The 15189-nt window shown below is 46.1% G+C and overlaps 1 long non-coding RNA gene across 1 annotated transcript in view; it reads right to left on the bottom strand.

Moving 5' to 3' along the window:
• The window catches only part of LOC125302929, a 58093-nt gene that overhangs the window by 14474 nt on the left and 28430 nt on the right, over nucleotides 1-15189 (bottom strand). The window contains exon 2 of the long non-coding RNA XR_007194986.1: nucleotides 4837-4914. This is a non-coding gene — a long non-coding RNA (uncharacterized LOC125302929). The remainder of the gene's footprint in view (nucleotides 1-4836; nucleotides 4915-15189) is intronic.

Raw genomic sequence — 15189 nt, 5'->3', positions numbered from 1 at the left:
AAGTAACACTCCTTTCAAGACCGACCTGAGCAAACTATCATTTGAATTGCAAAAAAGGTCCCCGCACTCCAGAATCTCATTCCTCCATTTGCTTAGGGGCTAATTTCCAGACGACTTTGAAGTAATAAATCTTATTAGCCTCAAAACAACACGGGTTTAAATTGACTAGTGGTTGTTATCGGTCTAGAGTAGATCAAATGATGCTAATGAACATGAGATAAAGACACAGAGATTCACTAACTTGATAATAAGTCAAGCTCTTTTAAGTCCGTTTTAAATGTAGAAGCACTCTGTCAGCATTTAAGCTCGTTTAAGTCCGTTTTACATTTAGAGGCACTCTGTCAGCATTTAAGCTGTTTCTGCAGCAACACACACTGCATCCCGCTGATCACACACATCCTTGGAGTCAAATATGTGGTGTGGAAGAAAAGGCCTGGACACAAGACCTCATTGACCACTCTCTGTCCACTGAGCTGTGCGCTGAGCCAAGCCCTCTGCACAGCTGACTGCCCGTCCAAAGCATCTCTGAGTCAATGAAGAGTTCACTGTTGACCCATGATGAATGTGTGGGATGAAGTAGATGAGGAACTAAGTTCACAAGCACCGGAACGCTGACATTACACCACAACATAGAACACTGCCACATAGAACACTACCACATAGAACACTGCCACATAGAACACTGCCACATAGAACACATAGAACACTGTCACATAGAACACTGCCACATAGAACACTGGCACATAGAACACTGCCACATAGAACACATAGAACACTGGCACATAGAACACGGCCACATAGAACACTGCCACATAGAACACATAGAACACTGCCAATGCATCAATGATCAGCAACAACATGCACAGTCCAATATGGGGAGTGAACTATCATTTCATTTCTTATTCAATTTCCTTATGTGAACCTCATTCAACAAAAGATTATGCAGATTATGACATTGTCCATTTCAACAGACCAGTTAGCTGGATGTCTGTTGTGCAACGGAGTTATGCACTTAAACACAAATGTCCGAAAATCACTGTGTTTACTCCACTAAGCTACAGGGCACTACAATGTTTGCACGCTAGCGTGACAATAAAATGGATGACAAACATAAGAGAGCATCAAAGTGTTTGCTAATGGTGGCGGCCTCCACCCATAATGGCCTCCATCCCATAATCTGCCAGCCACAGTCCATTATAGAGGGCAGCAGCACAGCTGGACAGATGTGGGTTTCCACGGCGACGGGTAATGGGGTCATCCAGCACCCTCAGAGACGAGCTGCCGCTGTGCGCCAGTCAGACCCACTCGCTTCTGCCCGAGTGCAGATCAGCGCCGTGACGACCCAGCGACCCAGCGACACCACGACCCAGCGACACCACGACCCAGCGACACCACGACCCAGCGACATCACAACCCAGCGACACCACAACCCAGCGACACCACGACCCAGCGACATCACAATCCAGCGACACCACGACCCAGCGACACTACTACCCAGCGACACCACGACCCAGCGACACTACTACCCAGCGACACCACGACTTATCGACACCACGACCCAGCGACACCACGACCCAGTGACCCAGCGACACCACGACCCAGCGACACCACGATCCAGCGATACCACGACCCAGCGACACCAGCGACACCATGACCCAGCGACACCAGCGACACCACGACCCAGCGACACCACAACTCAGCGACACCATGACCCAGCGACACCAGCGACACCACGGCCCAGCCCAGCCCAGCATTAAATGGAATGTATGCCAGGCCAACCCAAATATCATTTTATAAGCGACTCAGGCATGGGGTAGAAGGCTCACTCAGGCTCAGTGTGATAAGCAATTTAAAGGCTGTTAATGCATTATGGTGCATTAAGGGATGTACAGTACATATCACATCTCTAGTACGATTATGTCTTTTAGCTCAACAGATTGGATCAGCTTAAACCAGATAGCAAACACGTTATGTAATGGGTCAGTCTATACTATCCATACAAGAACATACACATTCAGTTCCCTTCAGTTCAATTCAGCACTGTGTGAGGCTGACCGCTCCAGCAAGCATTCAGCAGAGTCTCCACCAGAGAGCTCCTCTGTAAACCCAGGAGTGGACGGGGAGACATTACAGAGCCATTCAAATTCAGACGGAGCGAGCAAACTTGGCCTTCAACCATGAACCAAGATTAATGACCACATCAATCACAGCATTTCTCTCAACGCTGTTTACAAACAGACAGCGGAGAGAGGGAGTGAACTGAGAAATGGACCATATATTCCGCAGAATGTGTCAATATCCTGTCAAATCGGATTCGTTCCGAGACTTGTGGCGATTACACGTGACGGTCCAGTGCCGCTCACAGTCCCAGGAGACTTGTTTGGTTTGGTTGGGCAGTTGTGGACATGCATAAAGACACAATGAGGGCCACTGAGTTCTGGATGTATTGATGGATGGATGACTAATAGCAAGAAAAAGATAGTGAGTCTGAGAGAAAGGTGCAGGCTGTGAAAGAGAGAGGGGGAGAAAAGAGAGCTAGAAAGAAAAGCCAGAAAGAGAGACAGAAAGAAAGAGGAAGAATAAATATAGCATGAGACCCCCAACGTGGACCGGCATCTCTTGGCCTCGCGTCTCCATCTGTTCAACTGCAGCCCTCAGCCTGGCAAGTCTGGCACAGCTTCCTCCTGGGGGCTGTCCCCTCTCCCACCCCTGCTTCCCCCTGAGGTGGGGGGCTGTCCCCTCTCCCACCCCTGCTTCCCCCTGAGGTGGGGGGCTGTCCCCTCTCCCACCCCTCCCAGCCTCTTCAGAGGAGAGAGACCATATCAAAGCCACAGCAGAACTCTGCCACCATCCATCCATCCATCCATCCATCCATCCATCCATGCCTGCCTTAACCACTTCTGGGGGGTGCCGAAGGGTCTGCATGATGCTACCGCTCCATCTGCTAGCTGGTGTTTGTGTTGGTGGGACGGCTAATCCCACTCATACTGGGGTTTAATCACGTCGCCTTCTCACCTGCTGAGAGCAACCTGCCTCTGCGCTCACGAGGACTAATCCACTCCGCAAGGAGTCTACGCTATAGAAGCCCGCAAGGTTACACATTCCACTTGGACGCCTTATCAACGTGACTCCGTTCTCTTAAAGGGGCTCGTAGAGAAGGCCAGCAGCCGAGGGAGAGCATGGAAAAGGTCGCCATGGATTTGCTGGCTTCTTGTCTTGATTATGTAAATTGAAGTCTGACTTTGAGTGTGGTGTATTTTCTGCGTTGGCTGAATGAAGCCTTTCATGCTTCAAATCACATTGGGGAGAAAGTGATTGAGAAACTGCATAATTTGTTGTCTATGTTCATGTCTGAATCCACAAGGAATTGCTTCTGTTGAGATACATAAAATAACTTCTGCAACTGAATAATTTTTGAACATGGAATTTCCAATGAATCATTTTAATGTTAACAATCGGTTAAAGAGTTCAACCGAGTTCAGCTGTTCTACAGCACAAGCAAATGAAATAGTAAATCAACTCATTTATTCACTAGTTTTTGTCTCAGTCTTTACAGGCTCACTGTCCCAACCTTCCTGATATTAACAAAACACACAAACCACAACCCGCATGTGAGCAGAGAACACACACGGACATGTAGACAAAAGACAAAAGACTCCTGAGGTAAACATCAACCGGGGGGTTTCTGCTGTGAGCAACTCTGAATGCGAGGGCGAACAAAGCCTTTTCACCTGACTGTTTTTCAAACTGCCGCATCAGACTACAGGCCCTACCCACTGACATTTCTACACCCCCCCTCCTCTCCTCTCTCCTCTCTGTGTAAAAAGTGTGGACTCAGCCAGTCTGTGTACAGCAGTAATGACCACCACCAGGAAGAAATAAAAGAGTTGACTGTCTCTTAGTCTGAGACTATGACATGCTTAACTGAACTGAATCACACAGTTTTCGACCCAAGCCAGAGAAATCCTTGGCAAAAAACAACACTATTTTCACAACATCTTTGCCTTGGTCTAGAGTCTGTGTAAGCCTCATCTCAGCCTTGGTCTAGAGTCCGTGTAAGCCTCACCTCATTATATGAAAACTGACATAGTGCTTGTGATTGTATCATTTCGAAGAATTCACAACTAAGTCAACACCAAAACATTTCTAAAAACAGCACTAAACACATTTCTAAAAATAGCACTGAACACAGTGTTAAAAACAGCACTGAACACTGTGTTGAAACAGCACTAAACACAGTGTTAAACCAGCACTGAACGCTGTTAAAAACAGCACTGAACACAGTGTTAAAACAGCACTGAACGCAGTGTTAAACCTGTTTATGGTGGTGCAGCCTGAAATACTGGCAGCAGGATGGACAGGGGCGAGAGGTACTGATGCTCAGTGAAATGGCAGCAGTGTCCCAGAGCCTGGGGCGTGACAGCTTTCTTTCTCTTTATTTTATTTTTTAAAATACACCACGGGTGACTCGGAGGGTGAACCAGTCGTTTTTTGCCCTGGGAACATTGATTCATTATCATGTGAAAGTATTCATTCCTCATGCGTGAAATCACACAGGGAAGTGTTGGAAATGGATTACATTAATGTGCTCTGCTAATGGCATGGACGGGGAATGGTGACTCACTAGAAAAAAAGAGGATTTTTACACTGGCTTTCATTCAGACTCAGCGTGCCCCATCCATGCTTGAACCGAATGACTCGAAGGGCAAAAATGTAGATACAACCATTGTAATAGCAGTGCTTGATAACACACCTCACATATGAAAATCCCTTTTGTAGCCAATGTTATAGGGATTCCCTGGACAGCAGGTTTAGAGGTTGGTCAGTAGCACTTACCTCAGGAGAAGGTCCAGTTTCCACTCCTGTCCTGTCACCACTTGTCCTCTGCCTGACCTCTGAGCTGGACACTGCAACCTAAAAACACAACGACACAGGCGATCAGTTCTGTCATCACACGAGAACCATGGAACACAGCATTGATACTGTCACTCAAAAACATTACTAAATCATTGAGAAATTACATACATTTGCATGTGCATTAATAACATACATTGACATATGTCTGTAAAAGTTTATTCAGTGATGATTTGATATAGTACAGCCTATTAGGTGGCACACATCGACCCAAACACTTGAACAGTTTTGATCAAAATAGCATTAGCATGGTGATACAAAATCATCGGATGTTCTAGAGAAGGTTTAGGTAACACATATGAGGTGTTTCCTTTTGGTTTGTATAAATAAACCATAAGTAAGCTGTGTAATATGCAATTCCAGCTCTGACAACAATCAATGAACCCTGAAATTCATGAACACGCACAGCCTGTTTTGGCCACGGGGCCACGGGGCTGACATTTGTTTCCCAAGATGAATGTACCGCTTCAGCGTGCACCACGATGTACGTTCTGCATGCATAGCGACTTTGCTCTGATTCAGGCAAATCCCCTGTCAAAGGCCCTCATCTCCCCTCTCCACAATTCAGAGAGCATCTATTCCATCAGGGCGTTTCCACATGATCCATAGTTCAGGCCGTGGTGTGTAATCTATGCTAGACCACTCTCCATGCCACTTTAATCATGCAGCGAGGAGGGAAAACTGACCAAAGAATGCTTTTGATACATGGGCCAGTAATTCTACCTGACATACCAGACAATGTAGCAATCTATGGTAGAAAGAAAGTGTGAAAAAGGTGTGTGTGTTTGTGTGTGCGGCCTCCCACTGGACCATGCTCGTCTATGGCCTGCTCCATCAGTTGAAAGCTGTTCACTGCTGCTCTAACAGGCTCACTGGTAAAAATTAGGGCTGTCAAAATAACTGATTAATTTTCGATAACGCAGATTAATCGATTCTGTATGACCTCTGACCCCGAGCCGTTGTAGTCAGTAACCATTAGACTGTAAAATGAAGGAGAGAGAAGAAAATGTGCTGCCTAGATCATTGATTGGAACATTTAGTTTTCAAAAAGGGCTTGATGGTGTTGATAAAAATAAAGTGTTGATTAAAAAAAAGTCCTCTGCAATGTATGTGATAAAAAAAACCTTCTTCAAGAAGCACTTTTGAATTGATTTCCTCAGCATATTAGGTCATATCATAGATTATGGCCATTATTAAAATAATAATAAAAGAGTTTTTGAACTTTAATGTCACTAATGCTGATTATTCAATGATTCATTTGAATTTAAATATTTAAAATACTTTCACAGCAAAAATCATATATGCGATTAATTTAGATTAATTAATCACAGAGTATGTAATTAATTAGATTAATTTTTTAATCGATTGACAGCCCTAGTAAAAATGTCTGTCACCATGCACGCCGAGACACCAGGTGAAATCGATGCAAGAAATGATTGAAGTAGCCAATCCGCCTCTGCCTCCAGCCAGGCTTATCAACCTCCAGGGACCAGCCTAACAAGAGGAGGGAAACGGACGCAGATAAACGGCCTAAACGAGGAGGGAAACGGACGCAGATAACCGCAGCCAATTCCACAGCACACCTGAGCCAGAGCGCCGTTTCTTCCTCTCTTATCAACACACACGGCACGAAGCAATGACGCCATTTAAAACATGTCCTTGCCTCGACATCTCATCAACACACACGGCACGGAGCAATGACGCCATTTAAAACATGTCCTTGCCTCAACATCTGAGAGTTTCATCTGGAAACCACAAGCTATACATTACAGAGCACATTAACAGCCAAGTCCCGCTATTAGATTTACACACTTCTTATCTGTTACAATGATATGCATGCAGCCCTGTGTTGCTGAGCAAGATGGCCTCAGCTGCTTTCTATGTGCTGGTATCTGGAGAAAAGAGGCGTAGAGTTTAGCTTTTTACGCCCTGACCACAATTCCACATTTCATAGCAGACATCTAATTAGGAGCCCGAGGCCATGCTTAGAGATATCAACACCACAATTCCACACAGAGAGAGAACACAGCCTGATAGAATGAAGCTATCAAAAGTGAGTTAAAATAGGGCTCCAATCGGGCTGTTTCGCTATTCTCACTGGGAAGGATCCACTGCCTGTGAAATCTGAGTTTAACAAAGCTTTACTTCCTTTTATTAGATCAAACCATGCAATGGAACGGCACATATTCTTTCAAACATAATGCACATGATGTCCCTGGTTCGTTTGAAAAACCGATGTCAAGTTCCAGGCATTGAGTCTGTGGTCATGGAATGGACAGGAGGGAACAGACATGTACAGTGAGGATGATGTACATGCTGGCGGAGGCCATGATGCTTTTACTCACTTGGGGGTTAATCTATAGCCTGCATGGCATGCCACCTCTCACAGCATATTATTCATTTGGGGGTTAATCTATAGGCCTGCATGGCATGCTGCCTCTCACTGAGTGCATGTTGAAATCTGTCAATGAAAATGTTGTTCGGAGGTTTTAGACAACTCTCATGTGTATGCACTACCCCGCACATAACTGGGGATGGAATGGGATGATTGATGTGCTTTCTGAGTGTCAGCTCCCCCTCATTAGAGGCGCGTGAGCACTCAGCACTCCGGTTAGCAACAGCTGTTTTTCTCGTTAAGCCTCCAATGCCCAATTTTCTCAAGGGGACCAAACTACGGCCTGAGCTCTCTGTTTCTACTATGGCGATAAGTCACACACGCGCGCGCGCGCACACACACACACACACATTGCGATAAGTCGGATAGAGGTGCTGATGGAGGTCGGAGTCTAGATAGATAGATAGATAGATAGATAGATACTTTATTGATCCCTAGGGGAAATTCAAAGGTCTCGGTAGCATACAGACATCACACACAACATGCACTTACAGCAGAAATTGTAAATATAAGTATAAGTAAACATATAACCAAACTCTACTGTACAATAGAGACAGTACAAGATAAGAAAAATAACAAAACTAAATACTAAATATACTATATAAATTAAATAGTCTTTATCAGCATGCACCGTTGCCATACGCACGAGTGTCCCATTTTCATAAAATGTGAGCATGGATTTACAGAGGTCACAGCGTAGTCAGGATAGACTCGGTTTAAAAAATGTTTTCCACGTTCACAGAGTTCGTCAGATAACCGGACTGTATCAGAATCCAGTCCACATTCAGCCTACCAGGCAGGCAATTTGAATACTAAGCACAGAAATTACATGCTGGATCGTGAAATACCGACAGATTTATTTTTTTTAAGTCGGATGAGACAAGTGCGCGTAATGGCTGGGTACCAGTGATCATTTCCGAAGCGTGTACCATAAAAGACTTCGGTGATAATGTCGTTCAGGAGAGGAAACACGTCCTCTTATTAATGGAAGAGTAGACATATAATTCTAATCAACCAAAGCATATCAGTTAATTAACTGAGATGGAACCAGTAGCAGAAATGAAAGCAGTTAGACACCATCAAATGTAAACGAATTAAGTGGACTCGAGGCTTATCGCTTTCTTTGAGCATTCTCTCCTGCCAGAAGGTTGAAGAATGCAAGGCATGATCTGACAGAGTAGCCGACTAGAGCGTCTTCACATGCACCTGCCTGGCCTGAGCGGAGCATCTCAGCAGCTTAACGTTACATGAAAACTACGTGAATTACAAGCAACTATTTATCTATTTATGAAACTTACCGAAAATCAGATGCAAACAGAGTAGCCTTCGTTGTAACGCTAGTATCCAACAGTTTTTTTCCTGATGCGATTATGTCCACATGTTATCGATCACGTAGGCATCTAAGTTTGTGGAGTTAACGATGTGATTCACGCTGGCCTATGACAGTCTGACAGGGCAGTCGTTCCCATTCAGGCATGCAAACACTGAGCCAGGCCGCTCCACCCAGACCCTCCCTCTGGGTCGCCTCTCTCAGTGGGATTAAAACAAGCTTTTGTCTCCGGACAATAAGGGTTAAACATTTCCTGGTATCATGTGTGCTTCGGTAGAGACCCTAAATTTTACAGCATCACGGTTTATGTGTGTCGGCGCTTCACTGCTTTTCTCCCCATAGTGCTAACAAAATAACAAAACATTAATGTGAAAACGAAAAAAAATCAGACATTTCTGAACTGTTCACAGAACACAGTTCTCTGAAACAATCAATAAACGATCTAACCCAGTGGGCCACTGGTTTAATGTCTCTAGTGGCACATTTCAGAGGAACTTCGACTTTCTCTTGTCCCCAACTGTGCCAGACAGGTCTACAGAAGAACTTTACAAACACTGAGTAAAGTGGCCCCTGCCTGAGGCATAAGTTTAGACTTCCTTTCCCATCACACCCACCACTACAGTAGCCCACAACAGAGAGGTGACCCACGTCCAGTAGCTCACTCAACAGATGGCCCACGCAACTCAATCCAGCTGATTCGCCGCACAGGAAGTTGGTTTATTGCTGACTCCTAGCTGGTATTATTGCCACCATTAAAAAGAGTGATGAGAAAAAGCTCTTTGACGTCCGTTAGCTATGGTTGCACGGCACAACAATGGCCTGAGCTCCCCCTTTGAAAGTGTCACCATTCTCTCTGACTTGCTGGAATAATACACCCTTTACACAAAAGCACAGAAAATGTAACATAATCTCCCTCATTTGCATTGTCCACCGGCCAGGACAATGATTTGAGCTCAGATCTACTAACCAGGACAATGATTTGAGCTCAGATCTACTAACCTACTAGAACTCCCAGATTTCTGCTTCCCTTTGGGTTGTGCACCTCTGAAGCAGCCAAATATACAAGAAGCACACGCTGTATACATTGCTCTGCTGGGCTGGAACAGCACAGTGTCCAGTGCTTGGAGCGAGCGTGCCCAATGACCTCATCACATGGCCAGTGTTGCATGTCACTTCATGCCATTGAGTCTCTGTGGAACCAGAACATGTGCTCCCAAAGCTGTGAGGAAAAAGCCCAGGGACTCGCGCAGCCTTAAGGCCCATTGCTCATCTTTGACAGCAAACCGACCACTAATGCGGAGGATCCTATGGCACCGTGCCGCATATCAAAGTGTGTATTAATCCAGTGCATACATACATCTCCACGGCTCATTTAGCTTCACCAAAACTCATTATTGACCAGACTTCCCCTAACAATGGTCAGTATGTGTAATCCCGGTGATGAATGACTATTATGAGGTATGGATTGTGATATGAAAGGAATGAAGCTGGCCACATGGCATAGAGGGGGGCAGGGGCGTGATTGACCAGGTCTAATGGACATTATTTCTGCACAGTGGCTCTGTTGAGCGGACACACTAGGTGCTCCCCGACGGCCCATTCCGATCTCAGACACACACTGCGGCGGGGTGGCCACTCTCTGGGAGCTTTGAGGAGGCAGCCATGACAGACACACACTTCAATGGCAACTTTCCTACTGCTACAAAGTTCAGCCTGAGACCCACAAGGCCCCTCTATATGCGAATGACACATTAGAGAGTGTGTGTGTGTGTGTGTGTGTGTGTGTGTGTGTGTGTGTGTGTGTGTGTGTGTGTGTGTGTGTGTGTGTGTGTGTGTGTGTGTGTGTGTGTGTGTGTGTGTGTGTGTGTGTGTGTGTGTGTGTGTGTGTGTGTGTGTATTGTGTGTGTGTGTGTGTGTGTGTGTGTGTGTGTGTGTATGTGTGTGTGTGTGTGTGTGTGTGTGTGTGTGTGTGTGTGTGTGTGTGTGTGTGTGTGTGTGTGTGTGTGTGTGTGTGTGTGTGTGTTATGTGTGTACGTGTGTGGGGGGGGAGACTCTGATGGGGTTTTCTATTCAAAGAGTTGAATGGAGGTGCAATGCCATTGGCTGAGAGTGGAAGAGAGAATAGGAGATGGAATTCTCTCAAGGGCGTTGGAGTGGGTTGTGATGGGGGCATAACTCCTGAAATACTTTACTGCTGCCCACGAAAGCAGACCAAGCAGGACTAGCGCAAGATGGAGTGCTGATTGTTTTTCTGCAATGTCTGGTTGTCAAGGTCCACAAACAAGACACAGCTTTGTCCCTGCACTAGTGGTATCTCTTTAGAAGTGATCATTCCTAGTTCCCTTTTCTCTGCCAGATGTCTCTTCAAAAGCCCTTTTCTTTTGTCTCAACGATCACTGTTCTGCTCCAGCATTGAGCTCCTGTTTGCTCGGGCTCTTTATGAGTCCAAACACATTACTGACTTCATGTAGTTCAGTCCGTTTAAAAACATTGTGAGTAGAAGAAAAACACATTCCAACACTGACAGGTTTCTCCACTCAGGATTGTTTTATATACTGTATTTCTCCACTCTTCACAGATTGTTTTATATACTGTATGTGTGTCATATTCAATATGTCTGCTGTTCCTGCTTGTCACTGGTTCTCTTGCTCTGAGGCACTAGCGCTGAATGTGGGTTAATTTGAGTGGGAGTATGGGAGCACTTATCAATACAGCCAATCAAACGCATGCCTTCAAATGAACACTACGCCTCAGTGGGGATTCCTAGGCTTGGTTTAAGAATCACGTCTCGTAATTTCAAACACACACCCCTCCCACCCCCTCAGACTAATGTGGCCTGCATGATATGGCTCTGGCTCAGATAAAAGTGAAAAACAATTATCCGGCGCTTAAGGAGAAATTTACATGAGTTTTGGACGGGAGCTGAAAGTAAGGACGCGGGGGTCAACGCGGCCCCTCGGCTTTTTGTCAGGCGAACAGAGGCCCGGCCGGCCCACCCCTGCTCCACACACACACACACACACACACACACACAGCACCAAGGCCAAGGGATGGCCTCCGTTTCCATGGTGCTGTGGGGGAGTCACACACCCAACAAGAGAGAGTGAGAGAGGAAAAGAGAGGGGGATGAGGGAGAGGAGAAGAAATAAATGGGGGCGTAAAAGAAAGAGATGGGGTAAAAAGAGAAGGAGGGAGAGAGAGAGAGAGAGAGGAAGGAGGGAGAGAGAGAGGAGGAAGGAGAGAGAGAGAGGAGGAGAGAGAGGAGGAAGAGAGAGAGAGGAGGAAGGAGGGAGAGAGAGAGAGAGAGAGAGAGAGAGAGAGAGGAGGAGGGAGAGACAGAGAGAGAGAGAGAGAGAGAGAGAGAGAGAGGAGGGAAGGAGAGAGAGAGAGAGAGAGAGAGAGAGAGAGGAGGAAGGAGAGAGAGAGAGGAGGGAAGGAGAGAGAGAGAGAGGAGGGAAGGAGAGAGAGAGAGAGAGGAGGAGGAGGGAGAGAGAGAGAGAGAGAAGGAGGGAGGAGAGAGAGGAGGAAGGAGGGAGAGAGAGGAGGAAGGAGAGAGAGAGAGGAGGAAGGAGAGAGAGAGAGAGGAGGAGGAAGGAGAGGAGAGAGAGGAGAGAGAGGAGGAAGGAGGAGAGAGGAGGAAGGAGAGAGAGAGAGAGAGAGGGAGAGAGAGAGAGAGAGAGGAGGAAGGAGAGAGAGAGAGGAGGGAGGGAGAGAGGAGGAAGGAGGAGAGAGAGAGAGGAGGAGGAAGGAGAGAGAGGAGGAAGGAGAGAGAGGAGGAAGGGAGAGAGAGAGGAGGAAGGAGGGAGAGAGGAGGAAGGAGAGAGAGGAGGAAGGAGAGAGAGGAGGAGGGAGAGAGAGGAGGAAGGGAGAGAGAGAGGAGGAAGGAGGAGAGAGGAGGAAGGAGAGGGAGAGAAGAGAGAGAGAGGAGGAGGGAGAGAGGAGGAGGAAGGAGAGAGGAGGAGGAAGGAGAGAGAGGAGGAAGGAGAGAGAGAGAGAGAGAGAGAGAGGAGACAGGGAGAAGTGCTGCACCATTCAAAGCGCATGTATTCTTTTGAGAAGCTGATATAGCACCCACAGCCCAGCCTTTCAGCAGGGTTAAGAGCCTCAGCTGCCCTGTATCGTATTTCACCTCGACTCAAAGGGCCAAGTTAACAAGATATCAAACAACGGCCACAGCCTGGGTTACTAACAAAGGTCACGGGACATGCTAAAGCACTTCAGAGACTTGCATTAGGACAGGCTTGCATTAGGACAGGCTTGCTGCATTAGGACAGGCTTGCTGCATTAGGACAGGCTTGCATTAGGACAGGCTTGCTGCATTAGGACAGGCTTAGGACAGGCTTGCTGGCTTTGCATTAGGACAGGCTTGCATTAGGACAGGCTTGCTGCATTAGGACAGGCTTGCTGCATTAGGACAGGCTTGCTGCATTAGGACAGGCTTGCATTAGGACAGGCTTGCTGCATTAGGATAGGCTTGCTGCATTAGGACAGGCTTGCTGGCTTGCTGCATTAGGACAGACGTTTTTTTTCATGTGCCTTTTTCACATGAACAAGAGAAACGAATGCAAACAAACAGAAAGAACTAACAGAGCCACACCTCTGTGTACACAGGTACTTCATTTGGGCCCAGCGCCATGATCACATTATGAAGACTGTCTTTCATGTCCTGGGGTATAACCAGGAGCCTACTCCACAGAGACGCCTACTCTACAGAGACCTGGTGATTTGCCAAAAGCGTCAGATGCACATTCACATGATAATGCCACAGGAGACTTCAATGGTCCCAGCCACACCCTCCATAGTGGGCCTGGTGTCTTTGATGTGTCTGTGGCTGCTTATAGTGTTCTGTTCTTATAGTATTCTGAGCTCATTCTGAATGAATAAATTAATAATGCCTTTGCGTAGTTAATGTCCTGCTGATAATGCCCTCCACCAATTTGACTATCAATCCATGTGAACTCTTTTGATTTATCCTCAAGGACACTATGCTATAATCATCAAAGGGTTGGCAAATGCATAATAAAAATGAGTGGGTTAAAATGATCTTTGTAAAATGTAAATATGTCTGTGTTTTATGGTTTAGCATGTAAGCAGCCTCATACGGAGTTATGCTATCGTAACAGCTTGTGAAGAGATCATCATAAACTTTAAAGCTACTCCTGTTTTTTTTTCCAAAGCTGGCACCAGACTTGTTGCTAAGCACTTAGAGGAGGCAGCTCATAGATGCACGTGTAAACACTAGCAGCCTCCTCTTCTGGAGGCAATAGACACTTTATTGGATTTTCATGTTGATGGAGACTGTGTCAATACTTGATCAAGGAGTACGATTACCCTAAGATGGCAGGCATCCATGCCGTACCCAGATTTAATACAAGCCCAGCTCCTCTTAGCACACCTTACCACATCATACAACAGCACTGGCAGCCTGACCTCAACTAGATGTACCGCATAGCGGTACAAAATATGACCGCCGCTCAGTCCTGTACATCCTTTCCGCGAAAATAAATCACACTAATCAATTTGTTCCATCTTTTACTCCATCCCCACTCTTGAAACTTTTGTGTATGCTTGTTTGGCATGCCTGTGTGTGTGCGGCTGCACAGAAAGTAGCCTACTGGCTTGAAAAGGTGAATAGATTGTAGAATAGCCAAAGAAGTTGTAGCATTGTTATAAAACCTTTAAAGCTCCTAAACAATCACAAGTAGGGCAGTTCATCACAGTTCATCCATTGCAGCTGGATTGATAAAGGTCACTTACACCTGTAGGCTACATTGTATTTGGGAAATAGCTTCGCTAGCGGCGGTCATAAATAGCTGTGCTGTTAGACCTCACTCTAAAATAGCTGTGCTGTTAGACCTCAAATAGCTGTGCTGTTAGACCTCACTCTAAAATAGCTGTGCTGTTAGACCTCACTCTAAAATAGCTGTTCTGTTAGACCTCACTCTAAAATAGCTGTTCTGTTAGACCTCACTCTAAAATAGCTGTGCTGTTAGACCTCAAATAGCTGTGCTGTTAGACCTCACTCTAAAATAGCTGTGCTGTTAGACCTCAAATAGCTGTGCTGTTAGACCTCACTCTAAAATACCTGTGCTGTTAGACCTCACTCTTGCTGTGCTGTTAAACCTCACTCTTGCTGTAGGCTTGACAATAACAGTCTTTATCTGGTACTTTGGAAGCTGGAATTTGTTTATATAGGCTAAAAAACACATGCGGAGCACACGTCGATGTATACACAGAAACACACACAGAACACACACACACACACACACACACACACACACACACACACACAAACGATCCATATAGAACAAGCTAAAGAGAGGCGCTGCTTGCTGTAAACAAAAAGAAAACAGAACAGATGCTTTGGTGTGCTGCTAATGATAGCTTATAGCTTATAGCACATCACTTCAGAGGAAGAAGAGCTGCGTGAAAGTCTCTCTTCCTCCCGTCCTGATGAAGAGTGAAGGTGTGAGGCAGAGAGACGACAGGAGGCCATAAGAGGCCATGGGCTTCCCCTGCACTCACAGCTCCAGTCAGACAGGATAGAATC

Source organism: Alosa alosa, chromosome 11 (genome assembly GCF_017589495.1).
Source record: "Alosa alosa isolate M-15738 ecotype Scorff River chromosome 11, AALO_Geno_1.1, whole genome shotgun sequence".
Classification (NCBI taxonomy): Eukaryota; Metazoa; Chordata; class Actinopteri; order Clupeiformes; family Clupeidae; genus Alosa; species Alosa alosa.
The sequence above is the reverse complement of the archived record's forward strand: the minus strand, read 5'-3'. Positions and strand labels throughout refer to the sequence as shown.